A 27970-nucleotide genomic window follows, 5' to 3' on the forward strand; every position below is an offset into this window, starting at 1 on the left:
GCACCCGGGGAGACACCTGTTGTCCGTGGTAGGAATATGGCCGTTGACATGCCTGGTGAAAATACCAAAAAAATCAGCTCTTCGGTGTGGAAGTATTTCACCAGAAATGCGGACAACAGGTGTCAAGCCGTGTGTTCCCTTTGTCAAGCTGTAATAAGTAGGGGTAAGGACGTTAACCACCTCGGAACATCCTCCCTTATACGTCACCTGCAGCGCATTCATAATAAGTCAGTGACAAGTTCAAAAACTTGGGCCGACAGCGGAAGCAGTCCACTGACCAGTAAATCCCTTCCTCTTGTAACCAAGCTCACGCAAACCACCCCACCAACTCCCTCAGTGTCAATTTCCTCCTTCCCCAGGAATGCCAATAGTCCTGCAGGCCATGTCACTGGCAATTCTGACGAGTCCTCTCCTGCCTGGGATTCCTCCGATGCATCCTTGCGTGTAACGCCTACTGCTGCTGGCGCTGCTGTTGTTGCTGCTGGGAGTCGATGGTCATCCCAGAGGGGAAGTCGTAAGACCACTGTTACTACTTCCACCAAGCAATTGACTGTCCAACAGTCCTTTGCGAGGAAGATGAAATATCACAGCAGTCATCCTACTGCAAAGCGGATAACTGAGGCCTTGACATCCTGGGTGGTGAGAAACGTGGTTCCGGTATCCATCATTACTGCAGAGCCAACTAGAGACTTGTTGGAGGTACTGTGTCCCCGGTACCAAATACCATCTAGGTTCCATTTCTCTAGGCAGGCGATACCGAAAATGTACACAGACCTCAGAAAAAGAGTCACCAGTGTCCTAAAAAATGCAGCTGTACCCAATGTCCACTTAACCACGGACATGTGGACAAGTGGAGCAGGGCAGGGTCAGGACTATATGACTGTGACAGCCCACTGGGTAGATGTATGGACTCCCGCCGCAAGAACAGCAGCGGCGGCACCAGTAGCAGCATCTCGCAAACGCCAACTCTTTCCTAGGCAGGCTACGCTTTGTATCACCGGTTTCCAGAATACGCACACAGCTGAAAACCTCTTACGGCAACTGAGGAAGATCATCGCGGAATGGCTTACCCCAATTGGACTCTCCTGTGGATTTGTGGCATCGGACAACGCCAGCAATATTGTGTGTGCATTAAATATGGGCAAATTCCAGCACGTCCCATGTTTTGCACATACCTTGAATTTGGTGGTGCAGAATTTTTTAAAAAACGACAGGGGCGTGCAAGAGATGCTGTCGGTGGCCAGAAGAATTGCGGGACACTTTCGGCGTACAGGCACCACGTACAGAAGACTGGAGCACCACCAAAAACTACTGAACCTGCCCTGCCATCATCTGAAGCAAGAAGTGGTAACGAGGTGGAATTCAACCCTCTATATGCTTCAGAGGTTGGAGGAGCAGCAAAAGGCCATTCAAGCCTATACAATTGAGCACGATATAGTAGGTGGAATGCACCTGTCTCAGACGCAGTGGAGAATGATTTCAACGTTGTGCAAGGTTCTGATGCCCTTTGAACTTGCCACACGTGAAGTCAGTTCAGACACTGCCAGCCTGAGTCAGGTCATTCCCCTCATCAGGCTTTTGCAGAAGAAGCTGGAGACATTGAAGGAGGAGCTAACACGGAGCGATTCCGCTAGGCATGTGGGACTTGTGGATGGAGCCCTTAATTCGCTTAACAAGAATTCACGGGTGGTCAATCTGTTGAAATCAGAGCACTACATTTTGGCCACCGTGCTCGATCCTAGATTTAAAGCCTACCTTGGATCTCTCTTTCCGGCAGACACAAGTCTGCTGGGGTTGAAAGACCTGCTGGTGACAAAATTGTCAAGTCAAGCGGAACGCGACCTGTCAACATCTCCTCCTTCACATTCTCCCGCAACTGGGGGTGCGAGGAAAAGGCTCAGAATTCCGAGCCCACCCGCTGGCGGTGATGCAGGGCAGTCTGGAGCGACTGCTGATGCTGACATCTGGTCCGGACTGAAGGACCTGACAACGATTACGGACATGTCGTCTACTGTCACTGCATATGATTCTCTCAACATTGATAGAATGGTGGAGGATTATATGAGTGACCGCATCCAAGTAGGCACGTCACACAGTCCGTACTTATACTGGCAGGAAAAAGAGGCAATTTGGAGGCCCTTGCACAAACTGGCTTTATTCTACCTAAGTTGCCCTCCCACAAGTGTGTACTCCGAAAGAGTGTTTAGTGCCGCCGCTCACCTTGTCAGCAATCGGCGTACGAGGTTACATCCAGAAAATGTGGAGAAGATGATGTTCATTAAAATGAATTATAATCAATTCCTCCGCGGAGACATTGACCAGCAGCAATTGCCTCCACAAAGTACACAGGGAGCTGAGATGGTGGATTCCAGTGGGGACGAATTGATAATCTGTGAGGAGGGGGATGTACACGGTGATATATCGGAGGGTGATGATGAGGTGGACATCTTGCCTCTGTAGAGCCAGTTTGTGCAAGGAGAGATTAATTGCTTCTTTTTTTGGGGGGGTCCAAACCAACCCGTCATATCAGTCACAGTCGTGTGGCAGACCCTGTCACTGAAATGATGGGTTGGTTAAAGTGTGCATGTCCTGTTTTGTTTATACAACATAAGGGTGGGTGGGAGGGCCCAAGGACAATTCCATCTTGCACCTCTTTTTTCTTTTCTTTTTCTTTGCATCATGTGCTGATTGGGGAGGGTTTTTTGGAAGGGACATCCTGCGTGACACTGCAGTGCCACTCCTAAATGGGCCCGGTGTTTGTGTCGGCCACTAGGGTCGCTAATCTTACTCACACAGTCAGCTACCTCATTGCGCCTCTTTTTTTCTTTGCGTCATGTGCTGTTTGGGGAGGGTTTTTTGGAAGGGACATCCTGCGTGACACTGCAGTGCCACTCCTAGATGGGCCCGGTGTTTGTGTCGGCCACTAGGGTCGCTTATCTTACTCACACAGCTACCTCATTGCGCCTCTTTTTTTCTTTGCGTCATGTGCTGTTTGGGGAGGTTTTTTTGGAAGGGACATCCTGCGTGACACTGCAGTGCCACTCCTAGATGGGCCCGGTGTTTGTGTCGGCCACTAGGGTCGCTAATCTTACTCACACAGCTACCTCATTGCGCCTCTTTTTTTCTTTGCGTCATGTGCTGTTTGGGGAGGGTTTTTTGGAAGGGCCATCCTGCGTGACACTGCAGTGCCACTCCTAGATGGGCCCGGTGTTTGTGTCGGCCACTAGGGTCGCTAATCTTACTCACACAGCTACCTCATTGCGCCTCTTTTTTTCTTTGCGTCATGTGCTGTTTGGGGAGGGTTTTTTGGAAGGGACATCCTGCGTGACACTGCAGTGCCACTCCTAGATGGGCCCGGTGTTTGTGTCGGCCACTAGGGTCGCTTATCTTACTCACACAGCGACCTCGGTGCAAATTTTAGGACTAAAAATAATATTGTGAGGTGTGAGGTATTCAGAATAGACTGAAAATGAGTGTAAATTATGGTTTTTGAGGTTAATAATACTTTGGGATCAAAATGACCCCCAAATTCTATGATTTAAGTTGTTTTTTAGTGTTTTTTGAAAAAAACACCCGAATCCAAAACACACCCGAATCCGACAAAAAAAATTCGGTGAGGTTTTGCCAAAACGCGTTCGAACCCAAAACACGGCCGCGGAACCGAACCCAAAACCAAAACCCGAAAAATTTCAGGCGCTCATCTCTAGTATTAACTATACAGCAGCTATAAGGGGAAAAACACTTATATAAGGTTATCCCTGTATATATATATATAGCGCTCTGGTGTGTGCTGGCAAACTCTCCCTCTGTCTCCCCAAAGGGCTAGTGGGGTCCTGTCCTCTATCAGAGCATTCCCTGTGTGTGTGCTGTATGTCGGTACTTTTGTGTCGACATGTATGAGGAGAAAAATAATGTGGAGACGGAGCAGATTGCCTGTAATAGTGATGTCACCCCCTAGGGGGTCGACACCTGAGTGGATGAACTGTTGGAAGAAATTACGTGACAGTGTCAGCTCTGTATAAAAGACAGTGGTTGACATGAGACAGCCGGCTACTCAGCTTGTGCCTGTCCCGACGTCTCATAGGCCGTCAGGGGCTCTAAAGCGCCCGTTACCTCAGATGGCAGATATAGACGCCGACACGGATACTGACTCCAGTGTCGACGGTGAAGAGACAAATGTGACTTCCAGTAGGGCCACAAGTTACATGATTGAGGCAATGAAAAATGTTTTACACATTTCTGATAATACGAGTACCACCAAAAAGGGGTATTATGTTCGGTGAGGAAAAACTACCTGTAGTTTTCCTGAATCTGAGAAATCAAATGAGGTGTGTGATGATGCGTGGGTTTCCCCCGATAACAACTGATAATTTCTAAAATGTTATTGGCATTATATCCTTTCCCGCCAGAGGTTAGGGTGCGTTGGGAAACACCCCCTAGGGTGGATAAAGCGCTCACACGCTTGTAAGGGCTCTACCCTCGCCTGAGATGGCCGCCCTTAAGGATCCTGCTGATAGAAAGCAGGAGGGTATCCTAAAAGGTATTTACACACATACTGGTGTTATACTGCGACCAGCAATCGCCTCAGCCTGGATGTGCAGTGCTGGGTTGGCGTGGTCGGATTCCCTGACTGAAAATATTGATACCCTAGATAGGGACAGTATATTTTTGCCTATAGAGCATTTAAAAGATGCATTTCTATATATGCGTGATGCACAGCGGAATATTTGCCGACTGGCATCAAGTCTAAGTGCGTTGTCCATTTCTACCAGTAGAGGGTTATGGACATGTCAGTGGTCAGGTGATGCATATTCCAAACGGCATTTGGAAGTATTGCTTTATTAAGGGGAGGAGTTATTTGGGGTCGGTCTTTCAGACCTGGTGGCCACGGCAACAGCTGGGAAATCCACGTTTGTACCCCAGGTCGCCTCTCAACATGAGAAGACGCCGTATTATCAGGCGCAGTCTTTTCGTGGACAAGCGGGCAAAAGGTTCCTCATTTCTGCCCCGTGACAGAGGGAAAGGAAAAAGGCTGCAGAAATCAGCCAGTTCCCAGGAACAGAAACCCTCTCCCGCCTCTGCCAAGCCCTCAGTATACGCGGGGGCTTTACAAGCAGAATCAGGCACGGTGGGGGGCCCGTCTCAATGAATTTTAGCGCGCAGTGGGCTCACTCGCAAGTAGACCCCTGGATCCTTCAGGTGATATCTCAGGGGTACAAATTAGAATTCGAGACGTCTCCCCCTCGCCGTTTCCTAAAGTCGGCTTTACCGATGTCTCCTTCTGACAGGGAGACAGTTTTGGAAGCCATTCACAAGCTGTATTCCCAGCAGGTGATAATCAAGATACCCCTCCTGCAACAGGGAACGGGGTATTATTCCACACTGTTGTGGTACCGAAGCCGGACGGCTCGGTGAGACCGATTCTAAATCTAAAATCTTTGAACACTTACATACAGAGGTTCAAATTCAAGATTGAGTCACTCAGAGCAGTGATTGCGAACCTGGAAGAAGGGGACTACATGATGTCTCGGGACATCAAGGATGCTTACCTTCATGTCAAAATTTACCCTTCTCACCAAGGGTACCTCAGGTTTATGGTACAGAACTGTCACTATCAGTTCAGACGCTGCCGTATGGATGGTCCACGGCACCCCGGGTCTTTACCAAGGTAATGGCCGAAATTATGATATTCCTTCGAAGGAAGGGAATTTTAGTTATCCCTTACTTGGACAATTCCCTGATAAGGGTAAGATCCAGGGAACAGTTGGAGGTCGGTGTAGCACTATCTCAGGTAGTGTTGCGGCAGCACGATTGGATTTTCAATATTCCAAAATCGCAGCTGGTTCCGACGACGTGTCTTCTGTTCCTAGGGATGATCCTGGACACAGTCCAGAAAAAGGTGTTTCTCCCGGAGGAGAAAGCCAGGGAGTTATCCGAGCTAGTCAGGAACCTCCTAAAACCGAGCCAAGTCTCAGTGCATCAGTGCACAAGGGTTCTGGGTAAAATGGTGGCTTCCTACGAAGCAATCCCATTCGACAGATTCCACGCAAGAACTTTCCAGTGGGACCTGCTGGACAAATGGTCCGGGTCGCATCTTCAGATGCATCAGCGGATAACCTTGTCACCAAGGACAAGGGTGTCCCTCCTGTGGTGGTTGCAGAGTGCTCATCTTCCAGAGGGCCGCAGATTAGGCATTCAGGACTGGGTCCTGGTGACCACGGATGCCAGCCTGCGAGGCTGGAGAGCAGTCACACAGGGAAGGAATATCCAGGGCTTATGGTCAAGCCTGGAGACATCACTTCACATAAATATCCTGAAGCTAAGGGACATTTACAATGCTCTAAGCTTAGCAAGACCTCTGCTTCAAGGTCAGCCGGTGTTGATCCAGTAGGACAACATCACGGCAGTCACCCACGTAAACAGACAGGGTGACACAAGAAGCAGGAGGGCAATGGCAGAAGCTGCAAGGATTCTTCGCTGGGCGGAAAATCATGTGATAGCACTGTCAGCAGTATTCATTCCGGGAGTGGACAACTGGGAAGCAGACTTCCTCAGCACGACCTCCACCCGGGAGAGTGGGGACTTCACCCAGAAGTCTTCCACATGATTATAAACCGTTGGGAAAAACTCGACAGGTATTGCGCCAGGTCAAGGGACCCTCAGGCAATAGCTGTAGACACTCTGGTAACACCGTGGGTGTACCAGTCAGTGTATGTGTTCCCTCCTCTGCCTCTCATACCCAAGGTACTGAGATTGATAAGATGGAGAGGAGTAAGCACTATATTCGTGGCTCCGGATTGGCCAAGAAGGACTTGGTAACCGGAACTTCAAGAGATGCTCACGGAGGATCCGTGGCCTCTACCTCTAAGAAGGGACCTGCTCCAGCAAGGACCCTGTCTGTTCCAAGACTTACCGCGGCTGCGTTTGACGGCATGGCGGTTTTGAACGCCGGATCCTGAAGGAAAAAAGGCATTCCGGATGAAGTCATCCCTATCCTGATCAAAGCCAGGAAGGATGTAACCGCAAAACATTATCACCGCATTTGGCGAAAATATGTTGCGTGGTGCGAGGCCAGTAAGGCCCGACGGAGGAAATTCAACTGGGTCGATTCCTACATTTCCTGCAAACAGGAGTGTCTATGGGCCTGAAATTGGGGTCCATTAAGGTTCAAATTTCGGCCCTGTCAATTTTCTTCCAAAAAGAACTAGCTTCAGTCCCTGAAGTTCAGACGTTTGTAAAAGGGGTACTGCATATACAGCCTCCTTTTGTGCCTCCAGTGGCACTTTGGGATCTCAATGTAGTTTTTGGGTTCCAAAAGTCACATTGGTTTGAACCACTTAAATCTGTGGAGTTAAAATATCTCACATGGAAAGTGGTCATGCTGTTGGCCCTGGCCTGGGCCAGGCGCGTGTCAGAATTGGCGGCTTTATCCTGTAAAAGCCCTTATCTGATTTTCCATTCGGACAGGGCGGAATTGAGGACTCGTCCTCAGTTTCTCCCTAAGGTGGTTTCAGCGTTTTCACCTGAACTAACCTATTGTGGTGCCTGCGGCTACTAGGGACTTGGAGGACTCCAAGTTGATAGACGTTGTCAGGGCCCTGAAAATATATGTTTCCAGGACGGCTGGAGTCAGGAAAACTGACTCGCTGTTTATCCTGTATGCACCCAACAAGCTGGGTGCTCCTGCTTCTAAGCAGACTATTGCTCGTTGGATTTGTAGTACAATTCAGCTTGCACATTCTGTGGCAGGCCTGCCACAGCCAAAAATCTGTAAATGCCCACTCCACAAGGAAGGTGGGCTCATCTTGGGCGGCTGCCCGAGGGGTCTCGGCTTTACAACTTTGCCGAGCAGCTACTTGGTCAGGAGCAAATACGTTTGTAAAATTCTACAAAATTGATACCCTGGCTGAGGAGGACCTGGAGTTCTCTCATTTGGTGCTGCAGAGTCATCCGCACTCTCCCGCCCGTTTGGGAGCTTTGGTATAATCCCCATGGTCCTTACGGAGTCCCCAGCATCCACTTAGGACGTTAGAGAAAATAAGAATTTACTTACCGATAATTCTATTTCTCGTAGTCCGTAGTGGATGCTGGGCGCCCATCCCAAGTGCGGATTGTCTGCAATACTGGTACATAGTTATTGTTACCAAAAAATCGGGTTATTGCTGTAGTGAGCCATCTTTTCTAGAGGCTCCTCTGTTATCATGCTGTTAACTGGGTTCAGATCACAAGTTGTACGGTGTGATTGGTGTGGCTGGTATGAGTCTTACCCGGGATTCAAAATCCTTCCTTATTGTGTACGCTCGTCCGGGCAAAGTATCCTAACTGAGGCTTGGAGGAGGGTCATAGGGGGAGGAGCCAGTGCACACCAGATAGTCCTAAAGCTTTCTTTAGATGTGCCCAGTCTCCTGCGGAGCCGCTATTCCCCATGGTCCTTACGGAGTCCCCAGCATCCACTACGGACTACGATAAATAGAATTATCGGTAAGTAAATTCTTATTATAGCAGTACGGTAGGCCACTGCTGTACCTACCTCTGTGTCGGCATTCATTAAGTATACTATCCATCTACATTCTATACCTGTGGTGCATTTTAGTTTTGCAGTTTGCTGACACAGTGACCACCAGTATACTATATATAGCAGTACGGTAGGCCACTGCTGTACCTACCTCTGTGTCATCATTCATTAAGTATACTATCCATCTACATTCTATACCTGTGGTGCATTTTAGTTTTGCAGTTTGCTGACACAGTGACCACCAGTATACTATATATAGCAGTACGGTAGGCCACTGCTGTACCTACTTCTGTGTCGTCATTCATTAAGTATACTATCCATCTACATTCTATACCTGTGGTGCATTTTAGTTTTGCAGTTTGCTGACACAGTGACCACCAGTATACTATATATAGCAGTACGGTAGGCCACTGCTGTACCTACCTCTGTGTCGTCATTCATTAAGTATACTATCCATCTACATTCTATACCTGTGGTGCATTTTAGTTTTGCAGTTTGCTGACACAGTGACCACCAGTATACTATATATAGCAGTACGGTAGGCCACTGCTGTACCTACCTCTGTGTCGTCATTCATTAAGTATACTATCCATCTACATTCTATACCTGTGGTGCATTTTAGTTTTGCAGTTTGCTGACACAGTGACCACCAGTATACTATATATAGCAGTACGGTAGGATACTGCTGTACCTACCTCTGTGTCGTCATTCATTAAGTATACTATCCATCTACATTCTATACCTGTGGTGCATTTTAGTTTTGCAGTTTGCTGACACAGTGACCACCAGTATACTATATATAGCAGTACGGTAGGCCACTGCTGTACCTACCTCTGTGTCATCATTCATTAAGTATACTATCCATCTATATTCTATACCTGTGGTGCATTTTAGTTTTGCAGTTTGCTGACACAGTGACCACCAGTATACTATATATAGCAGTATGGTAGGCCATTGCTGTACCTACCTCTGTGTCGTCATTCATTAAGTATACTATCCATCTATTCTATACCTGTGGTGCATTTTAGTTTTGCAGTTTGCTGACACAGTGACCACCAGTATACTATATATAGCAGTACGGTAGGCCACTGCTGTACCTACCTCTGTGTCGTCATTCATTAAGTATACTATCCATCTACATTCTATACCTGTGGTGCATTTTAGTTTTGCAGTTTGCTGACACAGTGACCACCAGTATACTATATATAGCAGTACGGTAGGATACTGCTGTACCTACCTCTGTGTCGTCATTCATTAAGTATACTATCCATCTACATTCTATACCTGTGGTGCATTTTAGTTTTGCAGTTTTCTGACAGTGACCACCAGTATACTATATATAGCAGTACGGTAGGCCACTGCTGTACCTACCTCTGTGTCGTCATTCATTAAGTATACTATCCATCTACATTCTATACCTGTGGTGCATTTTAGTTTTGCAGTTTGCTGACACAGTGACCACCAGTATACTATATATAGCAGTACGGTAGGCCATTGCTGTACCTACCTCTGTGTCGTCATTCATTAAGTATACTATCCATCTATTCTATACCTGTGGTGCATTTTAGTTTTGCAGTTTGCTGACACAGTGACCACCAGTATACTATATATAGCAGTACGGTAGGCCACTGCTGTACCTACCTCTGTGTCGTCATTCATTAAGTATACTATCCATCTACATTCTATACCTGTGGTGCATTTTAGTTTTGCAGTTTGCTGACACAGTGACCACCAGTATACTATATATAGCAGTACGGTAGGCCACTGCTGTACCTACCTCTGTGTCGTCATTCATTAAGTATACTATCCATCTACATTCTATACCTGTGGTGCAATTTAGTTTTGCAGTTTGCTGACACAGTGACCACCAGTATACTATATATAGCAGTACGGTAGGATACTGCTGTACCTACCTCTGTGTCGTCATTCATTAAGTATACTATCCATCTACATTCTATACCTGTGGTGCATTTTAGTTTTGCAGTTTTCTGACAGTGACCACCAGTATACTATATATAGCAGTACGGTAGGCCACTGCTGTACCTACCTCTGTGTCGTCATTCATTAAGTATACTATCCATCTACATTCTATACCTGTGGTGCATTTTAGTTTTGCAGTTTGCTGACACAGTGACCACCAGTATACTATATATAGCAGTACGGTAGGCCATTGCTGTACCTACCTCTGTGTCGTCATTCATTAAGTATACTATCCATCTATTCTATACCTGTGGTGCATTTTAGTTTTGCAGTTTGCTGACACAGTGACCACCAGTATACTATATATAGCAGTACGGTAGGCCACTGCTGTACCTACCTCTGTGTCGTCATTCATTAAGTATACTATCCATCTACATTCTATACCTGTGGTGCATTTTAGTTTTGCAGTTTGCTGACACAGTGACCACCAGTATACTATATATAGCAGTACGGTAGGCCACTGCTGTACCTACCTCTGTGTCGTCATTCATTAAGTATACTATCCATCTACATTCTATACCTGTGGTGCAATTTAGTTTTGCAGTTTGCTGACACAGTGACCACCAGTATACTATATATAGCAGTACGGTAGGATACTGCTGTACCTACCTCTGTGTCGTCATTCATTAAGTATACTATCCATCTACATTCTATACCTGTGGTGCATTTTAGTTTTGCAGTTTGCTGACACAGTGACAAACCAGTATACTATATATAGCAGTACGGTAGGCCATTGCTGTACCTACCTCTGTGTCATCATTCATTAAGTATACTATCCATCTACATTCTATACCTGTGGTGCATTTTAGTTTTGCAGTTTGCTGACACAGTGACCACCAGTATACTATATATAGCAGTACGGTAGGCCACTGCTGTACCTACCTCTGTGTCGTCATTCATTAAGTATACTATCCATCTACATTCTATACCTGTGGTGCATTTTAGTTTTGCAGTTTGTTGACACAGTGACCACCAGTATACTCTATATAGCAGTACGGTAGGATACTGCTGTACCTACCTCTGTGTCGTCATTCATTAAGTATACTATCCATCTACATTCTATACCTGTGGTGCATGTTAGTTTTGCAGTTTGCTGACACAGTGACCACCAGTATACTATATATAGCAGTACGGTAGGCCACTGCTGTACCTACCTCTGTGTCATCATTCATTAAGTATACTATCCATCTACATTCTATAACTGTGGTGCATTTTAGTTTTGCAGTTTGCTGACACAGTGACCACCAGTATACTATATATAGCAGTACGGTAGGCCACTGCTGTACCTACCTCCTGTGTCGTCATTCATTAAGTATACTATCCATCTACATTCTATACCTGTGGTGCATTTTAGTTTTGCAGTTTGCTGACACAGTGACCACCAGTATACTATATATAGCAGTACGGTAGACCATTGCTGTACCTACCTCTGTGTCGTCATTCATTAAGTATACTATCCATCTACATTCTATACCTGTGGTGCATTTTAGTTTTGCAGTTTGCTGACACAGTGACCACCAGTATACTATATATAGCAGTACGGTAGGCCACTGCTGTACCTACCTCTGTGTCGTCATTCATTAAGTATACTATCCATCTACATTCTATACCTGTGTTGCATTTTAGTTTTGCCGTTTGCTGACACAGTGACCACCAGTATACTATATATAGCAGTACGGTAGGCCACTGCTGTTCCTACCTCTGTGTCGTCATTCATTAAGTATACTATCCATCTACATTCTATACCTGTGGTGCATTTTAGTTTTGCAGTTTGCTGACAGTGACCACCAGTATACTATATATAGCAGCACGGTAGGCCACTGCTGTACCTACCTCTGTGTCGTCATTCATTAAGTATACTATCCATCTACATTCTATACCTGAGGTGCATTTTAGTTTTGCAGTTTGCTGACACAGTGACCACCAGTATACTATATATAGCAGTACGGTAGGCCACTGCTGTACCTACCTCTGTGTCGTCATTCATTAAGTATACTATCCATCTACATTCTATACCTGTGGTGCATTTTAGTTTTGCAGTTTGCTGACACAGTGACCACCAGTATACTATATATAGCAGTACGGTAGGCCACTGCTGTACCTACCTCTGTGTCGTCATTCATTAAGTATACTATCCATCTACATTCTATACCTGTGGTGCATTTTAGTTTTGCAGTTTGCTGACAGTGACCACCAGTATACTATATATAGCAGTACGGTAGGCCACTGCTGTACCTACCTCTGTGTCGTCATTCATTAAGTATACTATCCATCTACATTCTATACCTGTGGTGCATTTTAGTTTTGCAGTTTGTTGACACAGTGACCACCAGTATACTCTATATAGCAGTACGGTAGGATACTGCTGTACCTACCTCTGTGTCGTCATTCATTAAGTATACTATCCATCTACATTCTATACCTGTGGTGCATGTTAGTTTTGCAGTTTGCTGACACAGTGACCACCAGTATACTATATATAGCAGTACGGTAGGCCACTGCTGTACCTACCTCTGTGTCGTCATTCATTAAGTATACTATCCATCTACATTCTATAACTGTGGTGCATTTTAGTTTTGCAGTTTGCTGACACAGTGACCACCAGTATACTATATATAGCAGTACGGTAGGCCACTGCTGTACCTACCTCTGTGTCGTCATTCATTAAGTATACTATCCATCTACATTCTATACCTGTGGTGCATTTTAGTTTTGCAGTTTGCTGACACAGTGACCACCAGTATACTATATATAGCAGTACGGTAGACCATTGCTGTACCTACCTCTGTGTCGTCATTCATTAAGTATACTATCCATCTACATTCTATACCTGTGGTGCATTTTAGTTTTGCAGTTTGCTGACACAGTGACCACCAGTATACTATATATAGCAGTACGGTAGGCCACTGCTGTACCTACCTCTGTGTTGTCATTCATTAAGTATACTATCCATCTACATTCTATACCTGTGTTGCATTTTAGTTTTGCAGTTTGCTGACACAGTGACCACCAGTATACTATATATAGCAGTACGGTAGGCCACTGCTGTTCCTACCTCTGTGTCGTCATTCATTAAGTATACTATCCATCTACATTCTATACCTGTGGTGCATTTTAGTTTTGCAGTTTGCTGACACAGTGACCACCAGTATACTATATATAGCAGCACGGTAGGCCACTGCTGTACCTACCTCTGTGTCGTCATTCATTAAGTATACTATCCATCTACATTCTATACCTGTGGTGCATTTTAGTTTTGCAGTTTGCTGACACAGTGACCACCAGTATACTATATATAGCAGTACGGTAGGCCACAGCTGTACCTACCTCTGTGTCGTCATTCATTAAGTATACTATCCATCTACATTCTATACCTGTGGTGCATTTTAGTTTTGCAGTTTGCTGACACAGTGACCACCAGTATACTATATATAGCAGTACGGTAGGCCACTGCTGTACCTACCTCTGTGTCGTCATTCATTAAGTATACTATCCATCTACATTCTATACCTGTGGTGCATTTTAGTTTCGCAGTTTGCTGACACAGTAACCACCAGTATACTATATATAGCAGTACGGTAGGCCACTGCTGTACCTATCTCTGTGTCGTCATTCATTAAGTATACTATCCATCTACATTCTATACCTGTGGTGCATTTTAGTTTTGCAGTTTGCTGACACAGTGACCACCAGTATACTATATATAGCAGTACGGTAGGCCACTGCTGTACCTACCTCTGTGTCGTCATTCATTAAGTATACTATCCATCTACATTCTATACCTATGGTGCATTTTAGTTTTGCAGTTTGCTGACACAGTGACCACCAGTATACTATATATGGGTTCACTACGGCTGGCCGGCGGTCGGGCTCCCGGCGACCAGCATCCCGGCGCCGGGAGCCCGACCGCCGGCTTACCGACAGCTTGGCGAGCGCAAATGAGCCCCTTGCGGGCTCGCTGCGCTCGCCACGCTACGGGCACGGTGGCGCGCTACGCGCGCCACACTATTTTATTCTCCCTCTGTGGGGGTCGTGGACCCCCACGAGGGAAAATAAGTGTCGGTATGCCGGCTGTCGGGCTCCCGGCGCCGGTATACTGAGCGCCGGGAGCCCGACCGCCGGCAAACAGAAGACCACCCCTATATATAGCAGTACGGTAGGCCACTGCTGTACCTACCTCTGTGTCGTCAAGTATACTATCCATCCATACCCGTGGTGCATTTCAGTTGTGCGCAGTAAATATAGTAGTAGGCCATTGCTATTGATACTGGCATATAATTCCACACATTAAAAAATGGAGAACAAAAATGTGGAGGTTAAAATAGGGAAAAATCAAGATCCACTTCCACCTCCTGCTGAAGCTGCTGCCACTAGTCATGGCCGAGATGATGAAATGCCATCAACGTCGTCTGCCAAGGCCGATGCCCAATGTCATAGTAGAGAGCATGTAAAATCCAAAAAACAAAAGTTCAGTAAAATGACCCAAAAATCAAAATTAAAATCGTCTGAGGAGAAGCGTAAACTTGCCAATATGCCATTTACGACACGGAGTGGCAAGGAACGGCTGAGGCCCTGGCCTATGTTCATGGCTAGTGGTTCAGCTTCACATGAGGATGGAAGCACTCATCCTCACGCTAGAAAAATGAAAAGACTTAAGCTGGCAAAAGCACAGCAAAGAACTGTGTGTTCTTCTAAATCACAAATACCCAAGGAGAGTCCAATTGTGTCGGTTGCGATGTCTGACCTTCCCAACACTGGACGGGAAGAGCTTGCGCCTTCCACCATTTGCACGCCCCCTGCAAGTGCTGGAAGGAGCACCCGCAGTCCAGTTCCTGATAGTCAAATTGAAGATGTCACTGTTGAAGTACACCAGGACGAGGATATGGGTGTTGCTGGCGCTGGGGAGGAAATTGACAAGGAGGATTCTGATGGTGAGGTGGTTTGTTTAAGTCAAGCACCCGGGGAGACACCTGTTGTCCGTGGGACGAATATGGCCATTGACATGCCTGGTCAAAATAAAAAAAAATCACCTCTTCGGTGTGGAATTATTTCAACACAAATGCGGACAACAGGTGTCAAGCCATGTGTTGCCTTTGTCAAGCTGTAATAAGTAGGGGTAAGGACGTTAACCACCTCGGAACATCCTCCCTTATACGTCACCTGCAGCGCATTCATCATAAGTCAGTGACAAGTTCAAAAACTTTGGGTGACAGCGGAAGCAGTCCACTGACTACTAAATCCCTTCCTCTTGTAACCAAGCTCCTGCAAACCACACCACCAACTCCCTTAGTGTCAATTTCCTCCTTACCCAGGAAAGCCAATAGTCCTGCAGGCCATGTCACTGTCAAGTCTGACGAGTCCTCTCCTGCCTGGGATTCCTCCGATGCATCCTTAAGTGTAACGCCTACTGCTGCTGGCGCTGCTGTTGTTGCTGCTGGGAGTCGATCGTCATCCCAGAGGGGAAGTCGGAAGACCACTTGTACTACTTCCAGTAAGCAATTGACTGTCCAACAGTCCTTTGCGAGGAAGATGAAATATCACAGCAGTCATCCTGCTGCAAAGCAGATAACTCAGGCCTTGGCAGCCTGGGCGGTGAGAAACGTGGTTCCGGTATCCATCGTTAATTCAGAGGCAACTATAGACTTGATTGAGGTACTGTGTCCCCGGTACCAAATACCATCTAGGTTCAATTTCTCTAGGCAGGCGATACCGAAAATGTACACAGACCTCAGAAAAAGACTCACCAGTGTCCTAAAAAATGCAGTTGTACCCAATGTCCACTTAACCACGGACATGTGGAGCAGGGCAGACTCAGGACTATATGACTGTGACAGCCCACTGGGTAGATGTATTGTCTCCCGCAGCAAGAACAGCAGCGGCGGCACCAGTAGCAGCATCTCGCAAACGCCAAGTCGTTCCTAGGCAGGCTACGCTTTGTATCACCGCTTTCCATAAGAGGCACACAGCTGACAACCTCTTACGGGAACTGAGGAAGATCATCGCAGAATGGCTTACCCCAATTGGACTCTCCTGGGGATTTGTGACATCGGACAACGCCAGCAATATTGTGCGTGCATTACATCTGGGCAAATTCCAGCACGTCCCATGTTTTGCACATACATTGAATTTGGTGGTGCAGAATTATTTAAAAAACGACAGGGGCATGCAAGAGATGCTGTCGGTGGCCCGAAGAATTGCAGGCCACTTTCGGCATTCAGGCACCGCGTACAGAAGACTGGAGCACCACCAAACATTCCTGAACCTGCCCTGCCATCATCTGAAGCAAGAGGTGGTAACGAGGTGGAATTCAACCCTCTATATGCTTCAGAGGATGGAGGAGCAGCAAAAGGCCATTCAAGCCTATACATCTGCCCACGATATAGGCAAAGGAGGGGGAATGCACCTGACTCAAGCGCAGTGGAGAATGATTTCAATGTTGTGCAAGGTTCTGCAACCCTTTGAACTTGCCACACGTGAAGTCAGTTCAGACACTGCCAGCCTGAGTCAGGTCATTCCCCTCATCAGGCTTTTGCAGAAGAAGCTGGAGACATTGAAGGAGGAGCTAAAACAGAGCGATTCCGCTAGGTATGTGGGACTTGTGGATGGAGCCCTTAATTCGCTTAACCAGGATTCACGGGTGGTCAATCTGTTGAAATCAGAGCACTACATTTTGGCCACCGTGCTCGATCCTAGATTTAAAACCTATGTTGTATCTCTCTTTCCGGCAGACACAAGTCTGCAGAGGTTCAAAGACCTGCTGGTGAGAAAATTGTCAAGTCAAGCGGAACGTGACCCGTCAACATCTCCTCCTTCACATTCTCCCGCAACTGGGGGTGCGAGGAAAAGGCTAAGAATTCTGAGCCCACCCGCTGGCGGTGATGCAGGGCAGTCTGGAGCGAGTGCTGACATCTGGTCCGGACTGAAGGACCTGCCAATGATTACTGACATGTCGTCTACTGTCACTGCGTATGATTCTCTCACGATGGAAAGAATGGTGGAGGATTATATGAGTGACCGCATCCAAGTAGGCACGTCAGACAGTCCGTACGTATACTGGCAGGAAAAAGAGGCAATTTGGAGGCCCTTGCACAAACTGGCTTTATTCTACCTAAGTTGCCATCCCTCCAGTGTGTACTCCGAAAGAGTGTTTAGTGCAGCTACTCACCTTGTCAGCAATCGGCGTACGAGGTTACTTCCAGAAAATGTGGAGAATATGATGTTCATCAAAATGAATTATAATCAATTCCTCCGTGGAGACATTCACCAGCAGCAATTGCCTCCTGAAAGTACACGGGGACCTGAGATGGTGGATTCCAGTGGGGACGAATTAATAATCTGTGAGGAGGGGGATGTACATAGTGAAAGGGGTGAGGAATCGGAGGATGATGATGAGGTGGACATCTTGCCTCTGTAGAGCCAGTTTGTGCAAGGAGAGATTGATTGCTTCTTTTTTGGGTGGGGCACAAACCAACCAGTCATTTCAGTCACAGTCGTGTGGCAGACCCTGTCGCTGAAATGATGGGTTCGTTAAAGTGTGCATGTCCTGTTTATACAACATAAGGGTGGCTGGGAGGGCCCGAGGACAATTCCATCTTGCACCTCTTTTTTCTTTCATTTTTCTTTGCATCATGTGCTGTTTGGGGACAATTTTTTGGAAGTGCCATCCTGTCTTGATTGACACTGCAGTGCCACTCCTAGATGGGCCAGGTGTTTGTGTCGGCCACTTGTGTCGCTTAGCTTGGTCAAACAGCCACCTTGGTGCACCTCTTTTTTTCTTTGCATCATGTGCCTTTTGGGGACAATTTTTTTGAAGTGCCATCCTGCCTGACACTGCAGTGCCACTCCTAGATGGGCCAGGTGTTTGTGTCGGCCACTTGTGTCGCTTAGCTTAGCCATCCAGCGACCTCGGTGCAAATTGTAGGACTAAAAATAATATTGTGAGGTGTTCAGAATAGACTGGAAATGAGTGGAAATTATGGTAATTGAGGTTAATAATACTATGGGATCAAAATGACCCCCAAATTCTATGATTTAAGCTGTTTTTTAGGGTTTTTAAAAAAAAACCACCCGAATCCGACAAAAATTTTTCGGTGAGGTTTTGCCAAAACGCGTCCGAATCCAAAACACGGCCGCGGAACCGAATCCAAACACAAAACCCGAAAAATGTCCGGTGCACATCACTATTACAAACTATGTGGGAAGAAGGATATAGATAATATTATATATATATATATATATATATATATATTTATTTGTATGAATGATATAAATTTTTCTGGAAAAGGAAAACGATGTAAGGCTCCATGTCAAAAGCCTTTTGGCATCCAATGAGAGTATGGCTTTAGTGATATTTGACATGGTGCACTGGGAATCAACCACCGCAGACAAAACTCTTCTAATATTGGTCACAGGATTTCTGTTTTTTAGTAAACCCGTCTGATCCTGGTGTATTCTGGAAGGGAGAGTTATCTTCAGCCTATCCGCTAGAATTTTTGTCAAAATCTTGTAGTCTAAATTTAGTGGAGAAATCGGGCGATACGAGCCAGGATCAGACAGGTCTCTGCCAGGCTTCAGAATAACATGGAGAACTGTAGTATTAAGACATGAAATCACAGAAGATACCTACTGGTGAGAGATGGGAGCAGTAAACGCCATACCATCGGATTCAGATAAAAGAGGCTGGTCAAGATTTTCCCAGAAACTACTAGCATTGTTCATATAAAAATTAGGCTTCGAGTATAAGATTTCATAGAAATCTTTCAACACCCCAGCTATCGGGTGGTCTTCTGTATACCGGTGGTCGGGCTCCCGGCGCTCAGTATACCGGCGCCGGGAGCCCGACAGCCGGCATACCGACACTTATTTTCCCTCGTGGGGGTCCACGACCCCCATAGAGGGAGAATAAAATAGTGTGGCGCGCGTAGCGCGCCACCGTGCCCGTGGCGAGCGCAGTGAGCCCGCAAGGGGCTCATTTGCGCTCGCCACACTGTCGGTAAGCCGGCGGTCGGGCTCCCGGCGCTGGTATGCTGGTCGCCGGGAGCCCGACCGCCGGCCAGCCGTAGTGAACCCCAGCTATCATATCATTAGAGGTTGCAATAGAACCATTCTGTTGTATTAAAGGATGAATAGTAAAGGACGGGTGTTGACCACTAAGCAAATTCGATTACAGCTTACTAGATTTATTCACAAACTTGTTAAATATAAATTCCTTCTTAAATGTATAAGAAGATTCAATCTTGGCTACTAAATTTTAAAATAGCGTCCTCGCCTAATCATATGTAATCCTATGTAAGGTAGAGGGGGTAGTCTTATAAACCTGAAAAGTTCTAGTTAGCGCTTCCTGAGCAATAAGACAGTCAATGGAAAGCTTCTTCTTCAGGGATGATGAATGCGAGATGATCTCACCCCTTATTGTGGCCTTTGAGGCTTGCCAATATAGGATTGGATCAACAGAAACCGTATCAACATTATCTTTTGCAAAATTATCCCAAGCCAGCACCACCGCTTCTTTCAAAATGTGGGAAGTGGCTAACGAGGGAGGGCAACGCCAGCTAATAAATTTACCTTTATCTTGAGTTAAGATAAAAGAAACCCAAGTAACCGCATGGTCTGAAAAGAGTATTGGCTCTATTTCTGACTGGATAATTTTAGGCAGCATGATATTGAAGACGAGGACATAATCTATTCTAGACATAAGGCAGATGGCCGCAGAAAGACAGGAATACTCGTTGTCTATGGGGTGCACTGCCCTCCACACATCTAATAAATGCAGTTGTTTAACCAAAGAGGGAATCCCAAATTTAGGCAATTTCCTACTAGCAGCGGAGGTTGATTATCTGTCTAATTTTGATAATGAGATAAGATTAAGATCCCTGCACAGTATAATCAGTTGGTCAAAAGAAGGTGTTAGATAAGGGGTAAGTAAAGTCAGTATATATGTAAAAAAGTTTTTCGAATATACATTAGGAGCGTATACATTCAGACATATTAATTTCTGTTTATCTAAAATTAACTGACCCATAACGGCCCTGAGGATCCTCTACGATATCCGGGGAGATGGCACTGTGGCACTGCTGATTGTTATGGAAGACCAGGATGCTTCTATAGCGGCCTACAGCTCTTCTACATTGCCCCCCACATTCCAGCTCCCTATTTTTAGAGCCATAGACCAAAGTCAGTGGGGACATGGTTCTGCTTGTGAAATAAAATGGTTATGAGTGAACATGACAATCAAATATATTGGTGCTGTGAGGACGGGAAAAGGTAACAAAGGAAAGTGGGAGAAGGGAATGGCATAAAGAAATAGTCCGGTATATGGACAAATTTGCTGGTACAAAAAATACTTAATTATTCCTTAAAAGTGATTATTCTAAATAGTTAATGTCTCATGTCTACCTGTATGTCTTTGCTATGTTATAGAATAAAGAAAATAAATGGTGGTAAGAGTATGCTCCAAAGTTATCCTAACACTCCCTTCGCATATTTGTTGGTACCCTTTAGAAAATAGAATAATTGGTATACAGTGATATTTAAAAGTAATTGCTTTCTTGAATTAGCACCACACGTCTACAGTCTTCTAATTAGTCATTCAACCTATTTAATAATTGACCCCAGATTAAACATACTAAATGCATATTGACAAGCCACAATGCTTCTGGCAGAAGGTGCTTTAGCCAGTGAGTCAAAATAGGAGCTTTTTCGCAAGTCACATTAGCTCTATGTTCACTGGTGAAGAAATTAATACACAGTTGCAAGCACCCAAGAATGGGTAAGAATAGAACATTTGGACTATTTTGAAGTGGCCTTCTATGAACCCCGATCTGAATCATAACAAACATCAATGGAAAGAGCTGAAACATGCAGGGGCAGACTAGATGGGCCAAGTGGTTATTATTTGCCATCAAATTCTTGGTCATACACGTATGCCAGTGTTCATGTAGTTGAGACATTTATTCAACTGTGCATGCACAAAAAAGGAATGTTAGGTAGACTTACCATGGCTAACACTCTTTCTGCGAGGTACATTGGGTTCCACAGGGAAAACATCGAGGTGTAGACTGGATCTTGATCCAGAGGCGCCAACAGGCTAAAGCTTTAGGCTGTCCGAGGATGCATTGGGGCCTCCTCTATAACCCCGCCTCCAGGCACTGTGAGCTCAGTTTCGTTAACCAGACCAATGCAGGAGCAGACAAGAGAGAAGGTAGATGTTAGTCACATAGAACCACATTCTCACAACAGGAGAAGATACCAGCGGCTAATGCCATACAAACTCAAAGAAGCTACAGTAGGTGCGTCAGGTTGGGAACACAATGTACCTAGCAAAAAGAGTGTTAACCATGGTAAGTCTACCATAACACTCCTTTTCTGCAGCAGGGTACATTGGTTTCCACAGGGAAAACATCAGGGATGTCCTAAAGCAGTTCCTCAAGGGCCGCGCCTTAGCGGATGTAAGAATCCAGCATCCAAAGGAAGCATCCTGGGAGGTGAAGGTATAAAAGGCATAGAACCTAAGAAACGTGTTCACTGAGGATCACGTAGCCGCCTTGCACAATTGTTCAGCGGACGTGCCACGGCGGGCCACCCAAAAATGTCCAACAGACTGGGTATAATGAGCTTTAACTGCAGTAGGAGCAGGGAGGCCAGCCTGTGCATAAGCTTGTGCAATCACCATTCTAATCCATCTGGCCAAGGTTTGCTTATTCACAGGCCAGCCACATTTGTGGAAACCAAACAGGACAAAAAGGGCATCTGACCTCCTGATGGAGTCAGTCCTCTCCACATAGATACAGAGAGCCCTAACGACATCCAAAGAACGTTATTTGGGAGACAAATCCGAAGAGACAAAGGCCGGAACCACAATCTCTTGGTTAAGGTGAAAAGATGACACCACCTTAGGCAAATAACCTGGTCAAGTTCGTAGAACTGCCGGTCACGGTGAAATATCAAAAAGGGTGGACGACAGGATAAAAAGCCTAAGTCCCACACCCTTCTTGTAGAAGCAATAGCCAGCAAGAACAGGACATGCAGGTCTGAGAACCAATGCCATCTGGGCCACGCTGGAGCAACTATAAGTAGTATTCCTCCTTCTTGTTTGAACTTCCGTAGGACCCTGGGCAGGAATGACACTGGAGGGAACACGTAGAGCAGCCGAAAGTTCCATGGAACCGCCAGTGCGTACACGAATGCTGCTTGATGATCCCTGGTCCTTGATCTGAAGGCCGGAACCTTGTGATTGTGCTGAGACGCCATGAGGTCTACGTCCGGTAGGCCCCACCTGTCCACTAGGAGTTGAAAGACTTCTGGATGAAGACTCCACTCTGCAGCGTGCACATCCTGGCAACTGAGGATGTCCGCTTCCCAGGACACCCGGAATAAACACTGCCGATATGGCTGGCAGATGGCGTTCCACCCAACAATGGATTTTTGTCACTTTCATCATTGCCATGCAGCTTCAAGTGCCGCCTTGATGGTTTATGTATGCCACCGTGGTGGCGTTGTCTGATTGTACTTGAACAGGCCTGTTCTGTACTAGATGCATAGAACACTGCCCTCAACACTAGAATGTTTATCAGGAGGAATGATTCCTCCTTGGTCCAGCGAACCTGAAAAGAGTGTTGCTCCAACACCGCTCCCCATCCCCTCAGACTGGCATCCATTGCCAGGAGGACCCAGTCGGGGATCCAGAAGGGACGACCCCCGCTCAATTGCTAGTTCTGGAGCCACCAGGTCAGCGAAAGACGAACCTCGGGAGTGAAAGAAATCGCGTGAGATCAGATCCGATGAGGTATTCCGTCCCACTTGGAAAATATTAACCTCTGTAGTGGGCGGGAATGAAATTGAGCGTACTCTACCATGTCGAAGGCCGACACCATCAGGCCAAATACTTGCATCGCCGAATGTATCGACACTCTGGGGCGACGAAGGAAGCATCGTATCCTGTCCTGAAGCTTCAGGACTTTTTCTGGATACAGAAACAGTCTCTGACTGTGCGTGTCCAGGAGTGCCCCAAGGTGCACCATGCTCTGACTGGAACCAGCAAGGACTTCTTCCAATTGATAAGCCACCCATGGGCTTGCAGGAAGGTTACCGTCAGTTGCAGATGACTGAGGACTTAGTGGGAATTTGCCAGAATCAGCAGGTCGTCCAAATATGGCTGGATTCTGACTCCCTGGCGACGGAGGTGGGCCATCATCACGGCCATGACCTTGGTGAAGATCCGAGGAGCCGTAGCCAGTCCAAATGGCAGAGCCTGGAATTTGTAGTGAAGGTTGCCAATAGCAAACCTCAGGGACTGCTGGTGTGATATGGCAATAGGAATATGCAGATGTGCATCTTGTATATCCAGGGATACCATATAGTCTCCGGGTTCCATAGCCAGTACAATGGAGCACAGTGTTTCCATACAAAACCTGGGTACTCTCACAAACTTGTTCAGAGATTTGAGATTTAATATAGGCCGGAAGGACCCATTGGGTTTCAGAAACAGGGTCGAGTAATAACCTCTGCCTCTCTGGGACTGAAGTACCGGCACAACCACTCCTGTACTCAGGAGGGAACTCACCACAGTTTGTAGGGCTTGCACATTTAACGAATCCAAAGAGAGGGTCGCAGTGCAGAACTGGCGAGGGGGACGTCTCTTGAACGAGACAGTGTACCCGTGAGAGACAACTTCCAGTACCCATGTGTCTGAAGTAGTCTTTAATCAGACCTGGGCGAACTGTAGAAGTCGGCCTCTCACCCTGGGGTCCCGCCATGGCGGGTCCGCCCCGTCATGCAGCAGGCTTGTCATGTTTTGAAGCAGGCTGACAGGCTGCCCAGGATTGTTTTGCCTTGGGATTTGTGATTTTGGGAGCACGAGATTGTCTCAGGTATGCCTGACGTTTTGCTTTCTCTTGAGGCCGAAAGGAACGAAAAATGGTACCTTTTGCCTTCTGTGCAGAACGATTAGTAGTGGGGATAAAGGCAGTCTTAGCGGCTGCTAATTTAGAAACTATTTTATTTAGGTCTTCCCCAAACAAAATGTCCCCAGTGATGGGGTGTACCTGCAAGGTCTTTTTGGAGTTCAGGTCCACTTTCCACGACCTCAATCACAGTATGCGGCGAACAAGGACAGACGTGGTCGACCCCTTGGCTGCCAATACACCCACCTTAGAGGACGCCTCCTGAACGTAATAGGCGGTGGTGGTAGTAAGAGACAGGTATTGACTGGCACTGTCAGATATATCCTCAGGCAGCTCTTCCTGTAATGCCTGAACCCACGCCTCAATACCTTTTTGCAGCCCAGGAGGCAGCTATAGTGGGGCTATGAATGGCTCCAGTAAGGGAGTAAATAGACTTCAGGCATCCCTCCACATGTTTATCTGTTGGTTCCTTCAGAGAGGTGACAGTGGTGACAAGCAGAGTGGACGACACCACAAGGAAGTGACATGAGAATCCACCGGCGGTGGAGTCTCCCATTTGTTACATAAATCTGCAGGGAGAGGATAGCGATCCAAGGCCCGTTTAGGCAGAGGGAATTTCTTCCCTGGATTAGACCAGGGTTCCCATCTGATGTCCACAAAATTATCAGAATGGGGTAATATACTTTTAACCATCTTCTGCAGTTTAAACTTATCAGGTTTTTTTTTGCCACAGTAGTGGAATCCTCATCATCAGTGATTTGAAGGATATGCTTAATAGCAGCCACTAAGGCAGGGACATCAGTCTACAAGGGAGAATCCTCATCAGTAACACAGGATTCAGTGCCTGACAGGACAGTATGATCCCCCTCCTCTTAGATGAGACATCAGAGAGGTTTGTGAGGAGGAAGCAGCATGCTTAGAGGAACCAGGGACACGTGAGTGACCTGGTGTGGATTTCTGTCTAACCAGAGACTGATTCAAGTGCTGCAGTTTGTTAGACAAATTTTCCGCCCAAGGCAGATTAACCATGGGGACAATATATGGTGGTAGTGGCACCGGTGGTCCCATAGGGGGCGCTAAGCGTTCCACCAGAGCACCGAGTAGGTTGGTGAACACAGCCCAGGGTGGCTCCTGTGTAGGTGCAGGAGCTGCGGACTGACTGGGAGGTGTATGGCAATTAGTACTCAGACCATCATACAACACTTCCCCCTCTGGTAAATCCTTGGAGCATGTTCTGCATGATGCCGGAGCTTCCACTGATTTACTGCCAGTTCTGTTAGACATTATGTGAGAATGAAACAACAGAGCGACTTAGTACGATAAAGCCAGGCAAAGTACAATACCTGCTAATAAATCCGGTATTATGTGACTGAAACACAGTGGAATATATGTATTGGATAAATACTGTGCATTACTATATTATGAGACCCAGATGCACCTAGCCCTTAGGGCAGTGGTAGACAACCCTGGTCCTCGAGAGCTACCAACAGTTCACGTTTTCCAGCTCACCAGGCAGGTGCACATGTGCAGTCATCACTAACTGTCACATTTTAAAAGATCCACAGGTGGAGCTAATCACTTAACTTGTGATTCTGTGAGGAGACCTGGAAAACATGCACTGTTGGTAGCTCTCGAGGACCAGTGTTGGCTACCCCTGCCTTAGGGTACAGAATATAGTGACAGTTATATCTGGGGAAACACAGAGTGAAACCACACAGCAGATACAGGCACACAGTCACAGGTAATGCAGAAATTATCACATTAAAGCTGCACTGAACTAGTATGTGTGTACATACAGTACATACATATCTAATATATAAAATTGAAAATCTGTCCTTCTGTCTTTCAATACAAATCTACAGTTTACAAGCAAAGATTGTGAAATTTTACATACAAGCGTATTAAAACATGGCAGGGGCAACTAAAACAATTTGGGGCAGACAGCAGCACAGAGTATATCAGGAGACAGCATAACTCTGGAATTCCAGCTCTGGCAACAAACACTGTGGGAGGAAGACACCCCTAGGACCCCTTAGGGGTGAGGCAGCAGCACTGAGTATTTCAGCAGACAGCAAAACGCTGGAATACCTGCAGCAATTTACAACAAGCTTGGTACACATATGACTTACACTCTGGAAACAAACACTGTGGGGGTCAGACACCCCTAGGGGTAGGACAGCAGCACAGAGTATGTCAGCAGACAGCAAAACTCTGGAAGGCCTGGAGCAATTTACACCAAACTTGGTACACATCGGACTTAAAATCTTGGAACAAACTCTGTGGAGGTTAGACACCCCTAGGGGTGGGACAGCAGCACAGATTATTTCAGGAGACAGCAAAACTGTGGAAGGCCTGTAGCAATTTACAGCAAACTTGGTACACATCTGAATTACAATCTGGGAACAAACACAGTGTGGTCAGAGACCGGAGGATATATCAGAATACTCGTACAATATATTCTGTAATAGGTACACTCTTTCTCAACTAACGCTGTCTGTGGCAAGACATGTAGGATACTCAAGTGTTTGTAAAGTCTCAGCGCTGTATACAGGCGGCTTTACAAGGGAGACCTTGCCCTGCAATCCTGGAGACCAGCAGCAGCTATGCTCTGAAGATGGCGCCCAGCGTCTCAGTTGGGGAGTGAGGGAGAGTGTGAGGCAGCTCCAGGGTGGGAAATCTGCGAGGAGATGGCGCCCTGGGCCGGGGGAAGCGCCACCTCCCCTAAAATGGACTTTAATCCCGGGTACAATTAGCCTTATTAAATGGGATGTTAGTACACCCTACCTGTACTCAGACGCCCCGGTGGTCTAGTGGGGTCCCTGCCCAGTGACAGTGTACACACCAGCGCCGCAACCATCTCCTTAGGTCGCGGACGGAACGCGATTTAATGGCATGTCCTGCCTGGAGGACCTTCTTACCGCCTCCACGTAGCAGCCACGCAAACCAGGAGAGCGGTCTGTGACTCTGTTCCTAAGCTGGACTTCTCCACCGCAAGTACCTGGGAACCAGGCCGTGGGAGTATGCTACGCCGCTTGGGAGGTGATGGAGCTGCAAACTGTCACTCTGACATACAGCGCTGACAACCAAGAGAAGAAATCTTCTGTCAGAAAAGCTTTTCCAGGGCTGCCCAGTGCAGCCCTCCTGTTAGGTGACAGCCACCAACTCGAAACTGAGCTCTGTGCCTGGAGGCGGGGTTATAGAGGACGCCCCAATGCATCCTGGGACAGCCTAAAGCTTTAGCCTGTTGGTGCCTCTGGATCAAGAGCCACTCTACACCCTGATGTTTTCCCTATGGAAACCAATGTAACATGCTGCAGAAATGTTGGAAAACCCCAGAATGTACACAGGGAGTACGCACAAAGGTGCTGCTACAATCGGGATAGATGGTACAGAAATGTTGCAGGAAAGTGAAATGCAGGGGAAGTTTAAGAAAAGATGGGGCCCATGTGAACACTTTGTGCAAGCCCGCTCCTCTCTGTGGTGCAGTAGGCTCTGTGCATGCAGAGGTCTGCTGCCAAGTTCCCAGTAACTAATCTATGCTATACAGGCACAAACCAGCAGGAAAATGGCCACA

Source organism: Pseudophryne corroboree, chromosome 1 (assembly GCF_028390025.1).
Source record: "Pseudophryne corroboree isolate aPseCor3 chromosome 1, aPseCor3.hap2, whole genome shotgun sequence".
NCBI classification, from domain to species: domain Eukaryota; kingdom Metazoa; phylum Chordata; class Amphibia; order Anura; family Myobatrachidae; genus Pseudophryne; species Pseudophryne corroboree.